General features: G+C 41.2%; 1 long non-coding RNA gene across 1 annotated transcript; it reads left to right on the forward strand.

The window, feature by feature from the left end:
• Nucleotides 1–1,338: 1,338 nt before the first annotated feature.
• LOC121602757 lies at nt 1,339–21,663 on the forward strand. Its single transcript, XR_006006485.1, has 5 exons — nt 1,339–1,475; nt 1,973–2,069; nt 10,006–10,399; nt 17,217–17,368; nt 21,504–21,663. It is a non-coding gene; the product is annotated as an uncharacterized LOC121602757 (long non-coding RNA).
• Nucleotides 21,664–21,667: the final 4 nt, after the last annotated feature.

Genomic DNA, 21,667 nt, shown 5'->3' on the forward strand with positions numbered 1-21,667 from the left:
TATTGAATGTTTTAATACAAATAGAAATAGATAGAAGAGATAGTAACGTTGTGCATACATATTTGACAATTATCAGAGAATGTTTAAATTCGATGGCGAGTTCGAGAATAACTTCAACCTTACGGTATTTACTATGTTAAGGATTGTAATGTTACTTTGTGGGGCGAAAATGTAATTAACATGTCAAAAATGATCTTATTTGAGATATTTTCCAAATTAGGAAATTTAGCAGATTACAGACAGTTCACTCTAGTTGGAATCGTAAAACTGCCCATTGACAGAACATTAAATTTTGAGCAATTTTGTATTTTCATCAAACCTTTTGTATCCATTATGTTCAGTAAATGTTCTCCATTAAGTTGCATCCGTCCAATGTTTACGTTTTACTGTTCACCAATTAGTACAACTTTGCTCCAATCTAAATAATCATTCTCTTTACGAGCCACCTGATCACTTGTTTCGTTTACATTCAGCCCGATCCCCGTAATCCCAGACCAACTTTATACAACCAAGCAAGAGCAGCAGCAACATAAAACAAACCGTTAGCATAGCCGCGTGTCATAATAAAATGCGCACAATTTTCAAGCACTCCCAGAGCACGGTGCAATTTATGTGCCACCAGATGTGTGCGTGCTACTCCCAACTGCACAGCCTGAAGGTCTGCGAGCACCCCCAAAAATAGAGTTTCTCGCGAGTGGTCGCGACCACTACCGGTCGCGCTACTAATTAAAAATGCTCCCTGTTGCCTTTACCCTACCCCATCTGGCACGCAAATTAGCTAATTTACAACCGTGCGCAGCAAAAGGGCTACTAACCAATGCCTACTGCCCCTAAACTAGTCCTTTGCTGCTCGTTGACAGTTGGTTCGTCAAGCGCAAAGCATCGCTGACAGCAGGTGCCGGGCATGATGATAGCAAACGCTGACACTAGACCGCCGTGACAAATGAACTGAGCTACGCCAGCATCCTCTCTCAAACACACATACACACACACAAGCACACAATAAAGCCTGCCCGAAACGATCGTCCCGGGCGTGATAAATTTCCCAAATAAAACTATCCACCTAACCTTGCGCGCGAAGGTGACTTCTGCCGGCAGAGCATCAAAGTCGCGGTCGGTTGTTTCCGATTACGATTGTCCGAGAGGGTTTGGGAATGGATGCAGCGCACACTCAACGTGTTGCTGTTGTTGTTGTTGTTGACCGGTTTATGTTGACGTTGTTTATGCGCGGGGTGTGCGCACTTTGGGGGTGTCCCTATTGCGTGTCGAATAAACATACTGGTATACTAGGGGGACCAGCATCTCGGTCGAACGCGATACGATACGGAAAGTGGCAATGGTGATGATGATTGTGTTTACAGCGCGGCCTTACACGTTACACGGCACAACGCGAGCTGAGTAGATTATCCACCAATCATGAAGTGTTTACGTCGAGTGTCGATTCTGGAAGCATAAATTAGTTGTGCTGTCGGCCGGTTTGTGATTCGATAATTACACGCTACACGAGAAATGTGATCCTACTCTTAAGCGCTTCCAAGAGAGTTAGGTTGATAATACGTAGTTCGATTCGTATTTCTTTGTGTTTTTGATTATTTTTAATTCAAAACGCAGACACAAGTGGTTGATAGTGTTTTCTGTTAATAGGTGGCGCTACTTTATTAAGCTAGTTTATAATATAGGTTCAGTGGCGGGCCGTTTATACGGGCTTATCGGGACACGACCTCGCCCGGATACTGAAATAACACGGCTAATGAGTCAAAGTATATATTTTATTACAAATTCTTGAAAATTGTCATATTTTGGTAAAACGCAGCCAGTTTTTACCAACCAATTTTTTTTTGAATGAGAAGACTTCAAACTTGCCATGACTCATAGTGGTTTTTGTTGTGCCAATGTGCTCTGATAACCTTTTTTTAAATATCCTACTAAGAACGCAATGTCACCTTTGTATTGAACTGTCATTTCTCAACAGCACGGATAAACGGACTGCCGGATAAAAGGTACCCAGATAAACGCCGATCCACTTCATTTCTAGATTATTTGTTATTTACTTTGCCGATTTGACCAAGGTGAGTAAACTAAAGGTATGATAATGTCAATCTGTAATAATTCCTGCTCATGACATAAAGTAAACGATCTGTTCTAGAATTAAGCGATACTCAATTTACGTGGATTTGACGTTGAAACCATTTATGTGGAAACCACAGTGTTGCAATGTTTACAGCTTACTGATATTAGAAGAAACATATAAGAGTAATTAAAAAAATCATAATAATCAAAGCATAAATATATTATAATAATCCTGATCTAGTAATAATACCATTAATATTTTTTTACTATTCAGTATGTTTGTTTTTGAAAAGCAATTATCTAAAAAAAACCACCAATTTTTGTTGATTCAATTTGTTCCGTCAGCAACTAACAAACTACCCAGCTTTGATATTTAAAAAAACACATATCACGTATGGAGGCTATAACATCAGGTTATCCAACCCCCGCTAAGCCTTAGAACCGTAAGCTTACGTAGAAAAGCTGTTATGGCAAAGTTCATTCGCATACCAAACTCCAGCTCCTACGCTGTGTTTTCCCTCCCGCGTCAAACTCTTCGACCATAGGCACAAAGTTCAAAGCTGCCCCGGGAACTTTTAGAATCCCTCCCGTTGGTCCATCGCCCTGCGCGAACTGCAGGCACAAGAACTTTTCCCCCAACAAACGATTGACGTAATTTATCCGCAGGTTTATCGCTTAACGAACCCATCAATGTACCTTTTCTGCACATTCGCCACGTTGCACCAGCACGGGACGGTTTTTTGTGTCTATGTGTGTGCCACCATTAGCCTACCTTAGCCCGGTTGAAAGAGGAAAACGGCGAACTAAAAAAGAATCCTCGATTCCGGGGGAGAGAGAGCAAAACAAAAAAAAAGCAACTCTAGACCACGCGCCCGTCCGTGTCGATATCGCACAATCTGGCATTTGGACGCCCACCGACCCGCTATGGACCAGACATCGGCGTCGGCGGTGGTCGTGGTGCTGGCTGTGTATTCTATCGCACATTTCCTCACCTTTACTGAACCGCGTCACGGATGAATATTCTATCGTTGCCTGTGTCTTTTCCCTCGGTTTTTCTAACCCACCTACGCGCTAAACGCTTCGATTCTTTTATTTCCAAGTGAATCTTCGCTTGTACGCGTACGCGTATCAGCATGCCTGGAAGGTATCGAAGGTATGACGTGCTGAAGCAACAAAAACAGTGAAATTCAAAGTCTGTAACCACAACTGTGCACAAGCCGTGTAAAGTGGCTTTAGCACCAGCCAACAGGCAGCATGCCAGCGAACAACACAGCACCACGGCTACGGCCAAAACCGTTGAAAGATTTAGAAGACTTGAAGCGGTAACCGAAAAACACTGCCCGAAAACTAACCTCAGGAACATCGACCGCAGCCTGACGTGCCCTGTCTCCAGTGCGTCTCACGGGACCGGGCGCACCGTGGCTGCAGCGCATAATGAGCATAGCTCGTCCGTGCTGGCTGGTTTGCATTGCGTCACTCAGCACCAAAACAACGGGGAAGCCGCATGGCGTGCCCGGTGGAATTTGTGCCCCAATCGCTGCCGCTTTCCACGGTTGGCGTTGCGGTTTTGTTCTTTATTTTTAAATCGTCCCGCAGGTTCATTGCCCACGGATCGCGCGTTGGAAGTGTGGAGCTCGAGCAGGTCGTGGAAGGAGTCTAGGAACCCGCGGAGAGTGAGTGGCTTAGCAAGGAACTCATCTCAGCGAGCGAGAGAGAGAGAGAGAGCGTGGAAGTGAACGCAGCATCCCTCACAGAATGAACGCTCACGAGAACGAATGGATATGGACAAATCTGTCTCGATTTGTTTCATTACTTTTAATGCAGTTCTTTTAATTATTGTTTGTGAACAGTTTGCAGTCAGTTTCATTATTGGTTACATATTTTGCTTAGTTTTTCCTTCCCGTCAGTTAAAAGTTTTCCATGAAAGAAAGTGATTTTTATTGCACTGATCAACTTCAATTCGAAGTGAGCGTTACTAAGGCAGTGCGGGTAGCATACTTTCAGGGGTTTACGTGTGGGACTCATCGGATCGGGTTGGAAACATTAAATTTCTTTCCTTCTTTTAGCTTATTAGCTACGTCGATAGTTTTCTCATCAATTTTTATTAACCCATCCTGTCTTTAAGTGGTCAACCGCCATTCAGCAGCCACGGGAAAACAAAGATTCTCTCTCACCTGTCCCAAGCTAGAACAACGATGTCTTTTATACTCCCTTTTTCTCTCCGTACCATAAAGAAAACAAAATTCAATTCCCATTAGCACATTCTCCGTTGCCTAGAACTGAAGCGGAGTAAACAGTGAAACAACATCGAAACAATCGTGACAACACGAAGCGACCGACCTCCGCCAAGATCGGATGCGCCGGGCAAGTAATTAACTGGTCGATTAGCTTTCTTCCAAGTGGACTGCAAATTGTTTTCTCGCTCAGTGACAAATTGGTTAATCAAACTGATAACCATTAAACGGAGCAGGACCAGGCGGATAAAAAGCAATTCGATGCTCCTGAGTTTATTAAAGGCAGAAGTGCCTTCGATTGATTTCATCAGCGGAGCGAGAGAGAGAGGCAAATCAATGGTTCGGAAAATGTCCGCACTTCAGCAGGTCGATGAACAGCGGGGAGTGAGTTTTATAATAAACTAAATCGCTTGTACCATGAGCCTTACTATGAAGCTTTAAATAAACTTCATGAAGCCGTGTGTTGATTGTATAGGAAAGTTCATTTTCTAACAAAGCACAGCTTGCTCCCTCCGTCCACACTCGTCTGTTTACTTTGGCTCGTTTGATAATCATAACGCTGACGGCCGCATTCGATCGAAGCTAATTGATCAAACGAGATAGATGGAAATGAAATTACAACAGCATTATCGTCGCTCACCGGCCCCCGGCTGTCGTCCTGCACGTGATTGACGTTGCTTTTGTGTGTCTTTGTGCGTTTGTATGTGTGGGTGTGTATGTGTGGGTGTGTGTCTTTGTCGACTTCAGAAGGTTGAGATTCTTTTGATATCGCTCGTCCGTTTGGACATGGGGCACTTTACAAGAAGCTGTCGTCTAATCTGCACCATATTATACTTCGTTTTATGTCGCTTTACCTTGCCACGTAATATTCACGAAAGTCGTAGCTATATCAGTGCGCTATAACATTTTCCTTTCCAACCTATTCTGCGTGAAGCAATCGATTTTGCGTTTCTTAGATGCTTTCAACATCCCACAAGCAGCAGTTGCACGACATTGAAGATAAACAGTTGTGAACAAACAAACGCATCGAATGAAGAAAACTCATACACTCGCTACTACTCCATAAAGATTGCTTCAAACTTTTTCCTCTATCAACAAAATTGTACCTCCACCCAAAAACCTGTAGCACCACCGTTCCTTTTTTCCCCATGCCCAAGCACCATACTAAACCCTCCCGGCAGAGCAACTATGCAAAACTTTAAAGTTATTGATACCCATCTGTTCGCCAGTAAGTCTCGGGTGCTTCGATGCACTACGAGCAAGGATCGTCGGGCCCTGCCAGCCACTAACTTTACCGTCGCTGTGCATTTATGCAGTGCATCCCTTAAGAGCTGCTGCCCCGGCATGTCTGCCAGTCTTTCTTGCCTTCTATCTCTCTAGCACTAGACCGTTTCGTTCGACTGTAATTAATTAAAATTCATTGCTCATGAAGTAGTTGAGCTGCGAAGTGTTTAAGTTGGCGTCGGGCCGGCTTTCGTCACGCAAGAACCAGAGAGCCCAGATGGGTGGGAGGGGGAATTGAATTGGATTATTGTTTGTCGGTTGTTCTTCAGGGCGCTGCACACAAAACCCGGTACACTGCCGGAGCAAGATTTATGGCACGCTGGAGAAGTTTTATAATTTTTCATAAACACTTTAATCATAATAAACCGTTTTGCTTTTGCGCTGCACGTTTGCGTGCAATTTTAAATAATAAAAAAATCTAATTTTTAATTAAATTAAACACCAAACCACTGCACCGTTTGCTACGCGCATTCCATCATTTTAATTGTGGCTTTCGGGGTGGCCCCACCCCTTTACTAGATTCGTGAGCTTAAAGCATTTGTCGCTACCTTTTTTACGCCTGTTCGCCTCCTTCGCAAAGACGCAAAGTTCATCCCCCGTGTCTCGGTTGAAGGTGGAAACGGAAAACTTTAATAATTACATTAAGTTCGTGATAAACTTAGACCCGTGGCGGGTGTTGTACGCGTTCGTGGACGCGGGCAGTGCAACAACCGTTTCCTGTCCTGCGGTGCACTCTGTACCGCGGGCCACCGTTCCGTTCGAAAACTCCCACCAAAGGGGGAGAGCAGGAAGGCTAGTGGCCATTCGCGTTCTCGTGGTCTCATTTGCATGCACATTCGCTACGGGCACGAGAAGCTGCATCCATCCTGTGCCATAGAGGGACGGAAACGAGAACGGTTGTCTACCGTTTCGATCACCCGAGACCCAGGGCCGCTTCCCACCGCTGCTGGTTCGTGCACATTAATCATAATTTTGAAACTTACAGCGCCTTTTGATCGATGGGCTTGTGCACGGCATCATTAGAATGGTTTGCGCAACGCTAGCCGGTGGGGCTGTGATGTGTGTGCATCTGCGTGCTTCTAAACTTTGGTTGCCGTGTAAGGATGGGCTGAAAGGGACACGGGAGAGGAAGACTGCATCATTTGTGCATTATGCAGTTTTGTTTTATCGTGCACACGTGAGTGGGATTTAATGTTGTTAAACTGCATTTAAAAGCACAAAAGTGTGGTGAGGTGGTTGTCGTGATGTGCGATAAAATGTCGCTGTTGTATAATTAACACTTTTACTATCATTTTTTATTATTACAGTCATTATCAGTTTAAATAATCAAATCATGCAATTAACACATAATCAGCAGAAAAACAGTAAATAAACCATTGTACCCTTTCTAGCCATGATATACGCCAGAAAGTATGCAATTTCAATTGAATATATCGTTTTTCCCCGTATTTTCGTTTGGTACCGTACCATTCATTTTTGTATGGATAGTTTGACAGTACGGTACGCTACACGAGTCCGGTACGTGTGGAGTCCCTGTCATATGTCAATATACTTTATCGCTTATTCATCACAAACTGTATTAAATTTTTACTTAAATTCTTATTGGAAACATAAAATATCAATATTTACAAAGGGAAAAGAACATTGTATACATTATTTGCATTAAAACAAAACGATATTTGGCGGCACGGTATGAGAGGACGCTAGGGTCTGCCAGTTGGACGGAAAAATTATGTGGGTTTTTTTTGTACTTTTTCCAATACATCATAAAGTTATAATCAAGTAAGGACACATTGTAACACAGCTATGCTATTTAGATATTTATAATTATTAAAGAAAGCACTGTAGCGAACCCATTTTGACGAACAGTGGCAGATTTAGGGTCGGATCGGGGGCCATAAGCGGTAAAAGAAGTTCAGGCCCCCTGTTGGTGTCGTGCGAGGGGGGTGGAGGGGGGGGGGTGGGAGTTATGATATTAATAGCCTTGTCATAGCTAGTAACGGCTCATTGTATCCATATAAGGTATGTCTGCTCTGCCAAAAAGGAATTATAATAGCGAAGAGGTCTAGAAGGCACGTAGATGTTGCTCTTCTTGAAGAAACAACGTCTAATTCGTTTTTTAGAAGAATATTTTAGCAACAAATACACATTGGTATACCTTAAAACGGTGTTCGAGCGTCTATAGGCGAAGCAGAAGGCAACGCGGACGATAATTTGGCATAGCTGTAAGTCCTCTGAATTGGTCGCATTATAAAGCAAGTCTTGTTAACTTCCGTTGTATTGCCTCTATTGGGTTGAGCATCGTAGTGCAATTTGGGAACCAAAGTACTGAGCAGTACATCACCCACCACCACGCAAGACAAATAAACAACGGCATAAGCCTTAAGACATAACTACATTATTGGAATTGTCGAAAGATAAAACCTAGCATCCTGCATGCATTGTTAACAGTGTTGTCAACGGGTAAACATACAATTTAAACTATAGTACAGTGTAACACCTAGATCAAAAACTTCCTGATGACGATCCAACACGCTGCCTAATAACGAATAATTATACTTGATCGTTTTTCAAGTCTATGAAACGATATAAAAAAATATCTAGATCATTTATAGACACCAAGTACCAAACACCAAGTCTCTCATGACTCTCTTCGTCCATGAGGCCCCTATTGAGCACAGAAGTTCTCGATGAGACTACTGTACACACTGTTGTACCGTTAAATCCGCCACTGATGACGAAGAATCTTGTGACGTGTTTAGCACGCCAGACTGATATTTACCATAGGAATCTTAAACGGAACTATCGACTGTTCCGAGCTGTTTTCAAGGATCCACCTCTACGTTCCTGCCAGATTACTCCGTCGCCGGCCAATGCTGGCAGTCGCTGAAACCCGAACAGCATTTTACTCTCGCAACTCCCTTCTTTGTATGTGCCGTCTTCTAAATTCAGCTGACTATATCTATGAGCCTCAAATGAGCCTCGGCATGCGTCCAACAATAACTATATATAAATGTTCTGTTTGTTACCTAATGTCTATTGTAAACAAAATTTGACTCGAGAGGGCTTTATAGTCCATCGATTAATAAACACTAAACTAAACTAAACTAAACTAAACACAACTATACATATATTATATCCACAATAAATTCCACTATTATTAATATTACTACAGTCAGACCAAAAGCCAAAATGGACTTTGCTGAAAAAGGCTTTAATGTGCTAGCCTGCGGCGTATGGAGGCCAGCGCATTCAAATAGACCCCGTATACATCGAACATCTAACTTAATCGTGGCCAAGAATAACAAAAAAAATATTTCAGTGCTACTTCACTCACGATTAAAATAAATAAATTACTGTTTAAGATATACTGATCTATAGTTTACATATTTTACACTATAGCTTAAATTGTTAAGCTTTATACAACGATGACAAATATGTTTATTTTAACATCGTTGTATGTTTTAGTAACTCATTGTTTCTTCTTCTTGAATGGGATGCTATCCTGTCCAGGATCAGTTTGTTAGCATATTTCCATATTTACAATCCATTCGTACTAGTATGTACGTGTAGTATAATGCCATAATGGGTTTGAAATAAGCTTCTCTCCACATTGATTTGATTTGTTTTAGCAGCATTCGGCTGATTGCTCTCTGCATTACGTAGCGAATACAGCTAGGTAAAAAGTAACATAAGGGGAAAAGTGTTAAAAAAAACCTTGACGAGAAAAAAGAAATTAGCTTACATTAAACTCTAACCTACATTCAATCATAATTCCTATGACTTTATTTGATATGAATATATGAATTTAATATGAGTTTAATTTACATATTTTTAACCTAATGTAGTACTAAAAAATAAACTAGATGTTTAAATGCATAATTCTCTCAAAACTGGATATGTGATCTGTCCGGGATCAGCTTTTGGAGCTTTTTTAATTTTGTTTGACAATTTTGTTCTTAGCGTGATATGTATTTTTGTATGTATATATCATGGGTTCAAGCTCCAAATGGACCATACCCCCAAGCGCAGGAATGACTGTCCTGCTGTGTGTAAACATTATGTCACTGAAAGCCAACTCCTCTAGTGGCACAACTAGACCTTCACCGACAACGGTTGGTCTACCGAAAAGAACAAGAAGAAGAAGAAGAAGAAATATGTACACTAAATATGTCAACACATTCACCCCATTGTAAATCAAATACTAAAATGTCATCTATGAAGTCAACTCAAGTCATGAGTGTAAATTTGAACAAACACTGAGAAATGGCGCCTTTCTAGCAGCTGCTATTAAACACACAAACTTTACTCTTTAAGTTTACTATAAATAAAAACTCCATAAAAGTTTAATACAATATTTCTCTACTGTCGCTTCACCTGCCACACTACGCACTGCCTGATCTGATTGGAATCGGAGATTAAATATCGATCCACCGGGCCCAGAAACCCTTTCTGCACAACCGCTCTGAACAACAACATCGTGAGGCTGCGCCCCGCACACCTGCATTGGGTCAAAACTTTACACACAAAGCCGCAGCTCGCCTGGAACACTGGAACCCATTTCCTGGAGGAGCTAAATAATCGATGCTCGCAAACGACAGCAACCCCTGTGGGAGTGGGCGACCATAAAAAAGCGGTATCGATGACCTGTTTTTGGTAGCCGCTTTCCCATGCTAACGGGCGTGTTGCGATTCATCTTGGCTTTCTTGGTTGATTACAAAGATAATCGACCGAATGGTGTGAGGGGGAATCATCGTACCCAACGTCCTACGGTTTACTTTGATCTTTTTATTCGACCACCGTGTAAAGAGGTAAGTCACCGAGCAAGTCTGCGGGTCCTGTGGTCGAGTGAATAAATAATCGTTTTGGATCGTAACTAAAAACGCTTTAATCGGCTTTATAAAGTGAAAGGAGTGAGAGAAAATGAATTTCGTCAACCGTTGTTAGGATGAAGTGTAGAGAGTTGAAAGCTTAATGCTTTAACAGTATGCTACACGAAGCATTGTGCTTTTATTTTATTTGTTTTTATTTAAATTGCATTCCCCAACAAGCTTCTGTTTTGTTATAAAAAAAAGGTTAAACAAAAAGCGAAACATGTTTCTATTTCCTGCTAAACACACACCACAGACAGATGCATAACAAAACAAATAGACACACATTGCACGAACGTTCTAACCATAGACGGACCATCCATGACAAGGGCAGCAAAAAAAAGTCAACACTTTGTTGATTTTTCCACTCTTGCACTCATTGTGTCGTTTCGGATGGGAAAAAAACACCGCCAAACCTAGCACTAGAAAAACAACAACTCATGATCCTTTTCGGTGTGTTTGCGTGCCTCCAACCGGACAGCCGTTCCGGGGGAAGCTAACTCATTCCCACCGTCCACCAATCCTTGTTTTTTTTTTCTGCTTCGCACCACCCCTTCAATGGAGAATATTAATTTTTGTATCCAATTTTGCGCTGCTACACGTTTTATTTATGTTTGCTCATCCGCTCTAGTGTCGCTAGAGTGTTTTGTTTTGCTTCTCTTTTTTAGTGTGCCTTTTATCCGTTTCATACTTAGCTCACCTGCCCTCCGATGGTTTAAAATGCAAAACACTATGCAAATACGCGGGCACATCGTGTACACGCTGTTGCTTCGGCGCCCGTAGAATCGATCGATTTTTTATGTACACTTTGTTATTGTAGTTGTGCAAATAAGTGACGGGTAGGTTTTATATGCACCCTTTATAGCTTCGTTGTTGAGAGGGATGGATGTGTTACAATTTCATTCGATTTGGTACGATAAAATTGACTTACTAAAACACTTCTGTTAACGATATACTTGTGGGGTTTCGATCAAAATGGTGATGTGTAGAGCATTTTATTGATTTAAAATTCTATGAAAAGCTATATCCCTTGCTAACCAATTTCTACGAAAAGCCATTTCCTTTGCCCTCTAATATATTACCAACAAATTAGCTGGCTCGGGAACAAAAACCATCAAAAATTATCTACATCACACGCTGCAGTAGACGGCCACAGCTTACCTATCGCACTAAATAATCTCTAATATACGTCGAAAAACCGAACGGCTTGTAAGCTGTCAGCATTACCGCATACTCTACACGTTTTGATCTTTTCCCTATAATGGTGCGAACGCCTAAACAACAACGGTTTGCATGCCCGTGAAGCGGATGCATGCTGACGGCAGCATGTACTATTTTGCGCAGCATCAGCAGCATAACACTGTCGGCATGTTTTATCGCCCATCGAACAATGTATAGCGAACAATAATCTCCTGTTGTGCTCGTGTGCGTGTGTGAGTGTGTGTGTGTACGCGCGCGTTGCTGCTGTGAGTTAATTTAGCAAATGACATTAGGCGGGCAGGTTTTGGCCGGTGCATAGAATTTTACACAACAACCAACGTATTGACCGCGTTTAATCGGAACAGCATTTTCTCATTAGCGCATTGTTTCTATGAAATTATGATAATGGATGATTTTTTTTCTTTTTTTTGGCACGATCACGAAATTAATGCGGCTTCAGGGAAGGCAAAACACCACAAGCTAATTTGCGTACTGAATTTCATTATCGATTGGAGAAGCGTTAGCGTGCCCGTTAAGCAATTACATCATAATCATTGACGTCCTATTCGATAATGCTAACTAGGGTCAATTAGGAACAATGTGAAAGTAGATTAACAAACATCTACCTTCTGAAAATTGCAATTTTATGTTTTTATTCGCTTTCAGCTTATTGCTATTTTACGTGTTTTGGTGTCACAATTGTTTCCGACCGAATTCAACCAACGACATGATCGCCTATCGTGCCACCTTTAGCACAAAACTTTCGCATCCCGGTTTTTGCGTGCATCTTTACAGAAAAAAGTAATTTAATTTAGGCTCATTTACCGCAAGTCGCATTTCTCATACTCACATTTCTTTGAAGGCACGCGAGCAGCATTTTACCGCGTGCGTAACGTAACGGCGAAGACGTAACTCATCGTTGTACTTAAAAAAAACCCGAAACGAAACAACTACAACGAACGAGAAGCAGTAGTAACCAACAGTAGCAAAAGTACTCCAAAAGGATAATAAAATTATAAAACTCGCGTGAGCAGTGTCGCGCGCTTTTTCCGCCGGGATAAAATAACACACGGAGGTTGCCTTTTCGTTTTCGCAGCAAATACGACGATTTCGGGGAAAACAAATTTGTCAAAATGAGTGTATGTAACACGGGCAAAGCGAAGGACATAAAAAAGGGAAGTTTTCCTCTTTCGGTATCAGCCCTTAACTTGAATACATCTCCGTTCGGTGTTGGTAAGGATTTAATTTGCATGACTTTCGCAGACGACGAGCAGAAGAAGAGGAACAAGAAGCACCCGGTAGGTACTTGCCTATCAATTACATGAAGCCTTTTTATACCCCATTCTTTACTTTGAAGCTTTTAAATTGCTGTCTTATAGAAAACAGATAGATATTGTTGGAACGTTTGAGGCATTGTTAATCACATATAGCTTCCCTTTATTAGATGTATTTTCTTCGTTTATTGTGGTTTAAAATATCACCTTGCATCAACTACACCTTCCGACAGTTGAAGTTATACATCTTTTCTCCCCCCGTAACATATCGTTTCCTACGCAAATCGAACTAAATCCTACGCGTGATTTAGTTCCAACAGCACAGAAAACAGACCCTTGAGCGCATTCCTACGTACCGAGCGAACAGGCTGCGTTGTGGCATGCTTTTACCAATTTTTTGAAATACAAAACAAAAAACGAGTTTGAAATTATTTTTAACATCCAGCCCTTCTTCGAAACAGCGGCACACACACACACGTACACATAGCGATAAGCCTTGGGCTTGCGTTGGGAACTTACACACATGTCATTACGGTAGACGCCGGAGTGATAGCAGTGTGTGCGTGCGTGCGTGTGGCCACGGGCGAAAGGTTCGGATTTATTTTCGGTTCCGTTTGCGCTTTATGCAAGCTTTGCTGAATTTTTAAAGCAAAAGCAGTGGAATGGTGTATGTGCGTCTCGCTTTGAGCAGGAAAACAAAGATGCCAAACGATGATGGATTGATGGACGGTACTGGGCTGGGGGACCATGAAATATGTAGAATGTTTTTTTTCGGAAATCTGATACTACCCGCTGTACTTCCCTGGTTCATGTGGATGTAAAGAGACAATTGAAGGCTTAATGAAACTAATTCATCCATTTTAAAATACTTCATCATACGAATCATCTCATAACTTTCTACAAAATAAATATAAATGGCTTCCGTACCCATCGTTTAGACGAATATTTGCCTCCTTTAGTATTAAATACTTTAAAAATGGTTATGTTTATGGCCATTTTATTGCAAATTGGAAATCAATCCCAACACACATCCACAAAACGTGAGAAACGCATTTCAAAGGCAACTAAAGAAAAACCTACATCACAGCACCACGTGCTCTTGATCGCCACCATCATGGAGCAGCCCAGTACTTCACTAGCGCAGCAGGCTCTTGGGCGAAAATAAAAAAAAAGCCATGCCATAGAAAACCATCACAATCACATACCAACACAACACCCATCACTCGCGTATCAATTGTTTTGCTCGATGCTGGATCACTCAACGATCGTGTTACCTTTCCCATTCAGCGGTGGTTTGATTTGAAAAAGCAAAACAAAAAAAAAAGTGGTTGTGATAAAAATGCTGGCTAGATTTCCTGTTTGTCCTCCAGCTACCCACACACACACACTCACGCCCAAGCAGCAAATAGATTTCTTCAACCTTCTGGGAATCCTTACTATAGCAGCGTGAAACTTAAATGTGAAGCACTGGAACCATTCCTTCACAAATTCAGTCCCTTCCCCCTGATCTGTTGAAAGAAAGTAGCCATCCACACCCCTTCCCCCTGATCCAGTGTCAACGCGAGCTGCAATATAATGCTTTCGCTCAAGGATAACGTTTCCCGGGGCGCGCACGATTGCTGCTGTTGTTGCTGCTGCCGTAGCTTTGCAGATGTTTTCACACATCCCGTGCCCGAAACGTGACTGGCGTTACCGATCCGGGCGAAGCGGAAGTGATTGAACGCGCGAAGAAAAGGGGGGGGGGGAGGGAAGCGAAAGCAAGAAGAAATTCGAACGTGACGGTGGTCCGAACGGTCTCCAATCGGTGTCCAACTTTTGCGCTTTAAATTGATAGATTTCAATTTGGGCGAAGTATTAAAGCGTGGTTAGTGGCGTAATCATGATGGGATTACATTTACTACAATTACTTCGGTTGGTGGAATTGTTAAATGGGCGAGCAGTGTAATGCAGTTTATTATTGCACTGGCATAAAAATGAAAACTAGTTATCGATAGCTCATCATCAAAAGTAATCATATTTCATCAACAGTTTTGTATTACTATTTTGGTAGATGTTTGTAGAATAACCATACCTTTCAGCGTTTTAAACGACATGAAACGACCGAACGTATATAATGTAAATAATGCCTATGCCACTCACAATGCAATGGAAACTATGCATTTGATGTGATGTGCTTACATCAAACAATGTAACAATCCAATCTAATTGAAGGGTTCAATCGAGATGAAAGCAACGAGGTAAACAATTCCCAAAGCCATTGCAGCCCTCTTGCACCTACTCGATGAACTTTTCAACTTGAAAGTACGATACGACTGTTGCTAGCGATGGCAATTTTGAGGTCGTTTGTACTACTTCAACTCTCTTTGCCTTGTTTGCGGTATACCTCATGCTACCGAGCAGGCTGAATAAAACATGAAGCAAAACATGTACCGCTTTCATTCAATTTGATCAACAATTATATTGTGATAGCATAAAACATTTGGTAAAATTTTCAAAACAGTGGTAGTTTTCCATGCCATTTGTTATGTGAACGAAGAAATTGCGCCTGAAGGTATGCAATGGCATTCAATGTTTAAATTAACCGACGGGCAATACCCCGTTGCGCGAATAAACTCAGAATTGATAATTTACAAGCGGGTTTAGTACGTAGTGCGCGTGTGGGGTGAGGTTTGTAATCACGGGGTCTATTCGAGTGCGGGGCGTCCCTCACGAGAGTACTCTATCTACTATCTACTGGCCTCCAGGTCAGCGAAGCGGGCCTCCAGTCGGTTCATAGATCTTTTAAACATATACTTTAGTTGGCAGAATAATACAAAAAATTCAATTTAGGAAATTCTTTCAAAATTCCGAGCATAAACAAGGTTCAACTAGAGAAAAATGAAGAATCCATATTAAAGCTTTGTTCCAGTGTACAACGGCTTTCATGAAAATTTATAAAAATTGTAGGTGTATGAGCACTTTTTGTGAAACTGCTGCATTAGCCTGCCGAAAACTAGTTATCTTAAACGATTCTTGTTAGTATGCTAAATTACTTTCGATTTTCAAAAGGTATTTTTCTAACAAAACAGACTGTGAAATGCATGAAATGTCGGGAAATTAACCAAAATATTTGAAATTATATGGATTAAACAGCTTAAGACATAGAAACAGTTATAAATTGTGATAATCGTTAATCGTCGTAACAATCATTGGATTGCATTGGATACATTAGATTATGCTTGATTTGTGACAAACTAATACTTAATAATAGAACTAATAGTAAGACAAAGTAATATCGTAGTTCTCAAGTGGTCAGATTGCTGTTCAGTTCTGATACTCGCAGAAAAATCAATTAATTACCCTTGTTGGTTGTTTATTTATAAAAATAGATAAAAACAAACAGGCAAGACATGCTAAAATCTCTTGTTAGTGAACATTGGAAACTGATCGAATATCACCTGCTGAAATCTATATTTTTGTCCATAGATGAGTGATTCATTGAACTAATTTGTATCATTTTCGTGTATTTTTATTCCTACAATGTTCATTATAGCTTTATAATAAATATTTGATAAACTACAATCAGAACCTTATCAAAAGTCCAGCTGGTGCTATTATGATTTCACACTTGTTTTCAGGAATATTCCAGCATAATTGAAAAATATTACACCTATATGTAACAGCTTATTAACATTCTCAACTAAAAAAAAAATAATTGATGTGGTAATTTTATAACTATTGCAAGAAACATGGTGTGGTGAAAGAATAACATTGCTCTATTTTCTAAACGTTTGTTATATGAACTGCATAAACTTGCTATTATATGCACTGCGAGTGAATGACTAGCCCGTGAATAATCGAGAGTTAAATCACTCTTCGAGAGTTAATTCTCGAAAAAGGGACTAAACTTACGTATCATGAATCACTTCATGGGTGTTCATATCATCCTTAAATAGTTACATCACAATTGTGATAAACAACCTAAACTTAGTTTCATATACTCTTTGCAAATACTCTCTGAATCACTCGCTCAATCTGAATTAAGGAAGTTACATATTATTTTCAACTCATTTACCTCGTTCTTCATTGAAATACAAGAGTTTTTTTTTAATTTATATTCCTTTACTGCTTCGATACTAGCTGCTAGCTTTAAACTAAAGCCAACCAACATCAACAAACTATTCCATCACAACAACCACCGTCGAAGCCATTTACCAGTGCACATACTCTATTGCAAAACTCAAACGCAGACAAAGAAATGAAATTAAATAATTCATTACGTTCCTTTCCTTCCACGAGCACAGGCAAAAGCTCCTGGGGAGCCGGACAGATACACGAGAGAGTTTGCTCATCTTTTGTTGCTGCGCGCTGGGCACACGTGTCTGCTCATTGATCCATCACCAACTCCTCCACCAACTCGGGCGCCTGACGCTCATTGCTCGATCAGTGCTCGACGGTAAGTGGCAGTGACTTCCACTGACAGGATTCCAAAGAGGAGAGTGGAAATAAAAACAGAACCCATAAAAATCCAAAACTACTCCGGCTTGGGGAAAAAAAGACTAAACTAAGTAAAATTTTAATGCGAATCGACTTGTGGAGGATTGAGGATTTTCAGAAGTTCAGTTAGATAAAGCTTGCGTGTCGTGTGGCAAAAATCCTAAACTAACGAACTCGTGGTCCACTTTTCCGGGAAGAGAGCATTCGATTGTTCTATACCCCGAGTTGGGATGTGAATTTCCCTTCATTACAACTGTGGTGCGCTGTTTTGTTTCCTCTTTCACCCGAAAGCTTTCCACTTTGTGTGTACATAACGCTCTTTCCTTCGATAATATTCAGATAAACCATCGTTCGGTATTTTACTGCTTACATCCCACACTTCCAGCCAGTGCGAAACACCGAACTGAGAGAAAGTTAAGCGTGATGTTTTTCTGCAACAGCAACCACAAAAAAATGCGGCGACCGAAACCGAAACGCTTGTGGCTTTCAGTTTATGTGTTGGCATTCAACAGACACCCTTCCTTTTTACGCCGAGTGAGGTCCACCCTGTTTGCTATCCCGTTACTGGTGGAAAACTCAATCAACACTGACACAACTCAACCAAACTAAACTGAACTGTTAGTTTATGTATGTGTGCTTCTTTTTGTAACCTTTTCAGTGTTGGCCTTTTGACCAATAAGAGAAAGGGGAATGCCCTTTTTGGGACATTAATTCAACGAACGATTTGAACGGCCTGTTCGACGTAAATGAAGTCAACACACAGATTGATTGCAATACATTATTTAATGGGTCGAATTGCGACAAAACCATCGACACAGAATGTAGTTTGTGGATTCAATTGTTTAATTTTTAATGTTACTGTTCAATTGATTTGTTTCATTCGAAGAAGAAAAATTATGTAGTTTGTCTAGATGTTTTTTTCAACTCAAACAATGCTCAATGAAACACTAATCGTTTAATCAAGGACTGTAGTGTATTCTAAAAAAATAAGTCTTTTTAATTAGAAACACTTTACACTGAACTTCAAAGCGATTTTCTTTCCAATTTCATGGATCAATCCCATTCCCGCTCGTACTCCGTCATCCATTTGAAACAGAGTGATTGAGGAAAGGCATTATAGAAAAGCTCACACTTCTTTCCGTTACCGTGCAAATACAAGCAGTTTGTTTTTCACCGTGGAAAGGCGTGAAAATTGACCCCGTCGGCAGCGTTGACGGAGCGCAATGGCAATCTGGAGTGCTGAGCGCACTGTTATTGCTTTGTTCTTGCGCCAGCTACACCAAGACAAGCAATCACGCTGCTGCCATCTGCAACTAGCACTGCCTCGAGGCTGCCTCTCCAAACCCTGCCAGGCCCAGGATGGGTGGAAAACTGAAATTAGCATTTTTTATTTGATTGACGAGCGCGGAAACCGTGCCAGGCAGTGTGAGCCGCCAAAGCTTTCATGTTGTTTTGCTTCTGGTTCCATTGGTTGGTAAAAAACAGCTTCACTGAACGTTTCGTTTTGCTAAAATGTAGGGCAGCAAGGCAGTGTGTTTCGGTAAGTTCAGGAACAAATGGAGAAGAAAAAAAATACAATGGACAGCTTTTAAGTATTTACTGCGCTTTCGAAGGAGGAGTACGAGTTCGCTCCGGTCTCGGATGACGACTACACCGAATGACAGATGATTGATTTTCATGGCATTTATGGAAATGAATAGACAGCGTACCAGGCTATTTAAAGTCAGTCTTTAAAGTCTGCTGGAACTTGTTGCGACATTGATAAAAGGTCAACTTGATGGAAAAGCATTGGACTTGAAGTGATTACTTTTGATATTTAAATGCTTATTTTTACAAATACTATAGCTTTTTCCACATTTTTTTAATACAAAGGAAGAGAAATAACATGCTTCAACCGAGAGCTCGCATGAACATATTTCTCTTTACAATTCAGTAACGAATCATTTTGCTTCTAATTGCTCTGCCTTCTTGACAATGATAAGCTTTGTTTTGAGCACACACGATAGTCGGTTGCGTTTCCTGTTCAGTCTCTTCTCCTGATCGTTATCGACAGGAAGTTAATGAGGTAGAAAGACACCGCAATCTATAGGGCGTCTTTTTCAGTTTGCTCACCTTCGACCTCTTAATTGCTCTCAAAGTGTATTTTCTGTCATCATTCCATTCTCTTGAAGTGGCAATTATTACACCAACAAATCCAACCACATTAAAGCTTCTAACGAAAGCCATTAAAACTAAGAAAATCATGCAATAAATGTTAACTGTCTGGTGGAAAAATCGTTGAAACCTCCTTTCTGTCACGCATATTGCATACATTTAGGAGCTTTTTCTCATTCCTTTTATCGTTGCACGCTGTGCTACGTCGTGCTTTCATTAACGAGCTCATTTAAGGTAAGCAAAACAAATCAATTACTTTAAAACCTATTCACGCGAACGATGGCATCAGTGCAGAAAGCCAAACGTCCCACCCTGCAATTCTAATACCTTCTCGTTTCGATCGTGTATCACAATTTACAAAACTTTTTGCCATAAAAGTATGAATATTAAGCTAAACCGGGTTGGATGGGGCTTACCACGCAAAAGAACAGCTCTCGCTGGCCGTGTAATTCATCGAGCAGTAAGTAAGCAATACGGCCATTAAAACTTTTGCCAAACATGGCCGGCTCTAAAGTGCCGCTACGTGACGGCCTGCTGGGGCGCATGGTACGCCCCTTGTTGTTATCAGCACTGACACTCTTTGAACAATAGTTTATTACAGCGTTCGATAAGCGGCAGTAATTTGCTGCAAGCCCATCTCTGGGAATATGGGTTTCAAATTGCGGGCAAAAGTTGTACCAAACCGGTTTGAACTGCTTTGATGATGCTAACGGATGATGCATAAATTGTTTCCAATTGCTTGGAAGCTTAAATTCAAACTGCAAACCAACCTTCCACCCTATATTTCTCTATTGTCCATTCCCCTCTTCAAAACAACCTAAACCACCCAGAGCATGGCAGTTAAAATGGAGTCCCGTTTTTTACCGGTAAGCTGCTCGGTACGTCATGTTTCTGATTCTGATGCAATTCGGAAGAGATTAATTTTTGCCCCCTTTCCAGGGGGTCTTTGGAAAACATTGATGCAGCTGCAGGCTAGCTCGAAATATCGGTAATGCTGTACCTCGTGTTGCATGCACTACATGCCGGGGCTTTGAGTGCTTATTTCGAAAGACACGTGTACCACCGCCGGGCACAATCGAACCGACGCAATCGAGTTCGTTTGTGTATGCATTTATAAAATCCCTCCGGACTTTGCTCGAACCCGGTCCCGGCTCGTACCGGTGGCTCGGAATTCTGTGTCTTTAAATATTCACCGAACATTTCCGCCTCTGGGGAGCGCAACCGTAAACCATACCGTGCACGTGCACAAGCCTCCTATTTTGCCTGATCAGATGATGGCAATGAAGTTGTCGAATTGTATCGTTTTTGCAACATAGAGAAACTATTTCAGCTTCAGGATCAGAGCATTCGAAATGGAATTTCAAATGTTCGATGTTGTGCATGCAAACCAAAGCAATGAAGCAGTTTCCACAATTGGCCAATAACGAGGAAAACCCCTCAATTAGCGTACTTAAATGTTAAGCATTCAGTACAACCGAAACCCAAGCCCATTACCACGAACCGTACCTTAACAGAGCGCAGAACCTAAAACAAAATTTCCCTTTTGGAAAAAACCACTCAATTAATAAAAATTACACCACCAAAATTGCGCTTGCCTGCAACGGTACGCGCGGTGTGAAATTAATTAATGAAATTAGCTTTTTTATGCCCCCGAAAAAGTACCCGGTTTCTGTGGAAATAATGAAAAATCTCATGCCCTCGAGGCAGCTTAAACAACAGTGGAGGATGTAAACAGTGCCAGCAAAAGTTGTATCGTTTTTGTAGACCGCCACGAAGCACTTTTGGCAGTTTTCTTTGGAAATTTGTATCAGTCTACGCTGGCGTGGTGGGATTTACCGAAAGTTTAACTAATTGCAGTCGCTCAAGTTTATTGTATTTTTGTTCTCTTCATCTCTCTTTATCTTTCTCTCTCTTCCTCTTTTTCAAACACACACACACAGCTAAAGATTATCGTTTGTATGTGGTTGAAGATGTCGTGTATTTGATTTTGCACCTTCGTGTGAAAGCGTCGAGCTAACCGTTTATTTTGAATTTTGGAGCGTGTATGGACAATTGCATACTGTTAGGCGCTTACGTTTGGTTTGAAAGCATCCGTTGACGGTTT

The sequence above is a fragment of the Anopheles merus genome, unplaced genomic scaffold (genome assembly GCF_017562075.2).
Source record: "Anopheles merus strain MAF unplaced genomic scaffold, AmerM5.1 LNR4000605, whole genome shotgun sequence".
Lineage (NCBI taxonomy): Eukaryota > Metazoa > Arthropoda > Insecta > Diptera > Culicidae > Anopheles > Anopheles merus.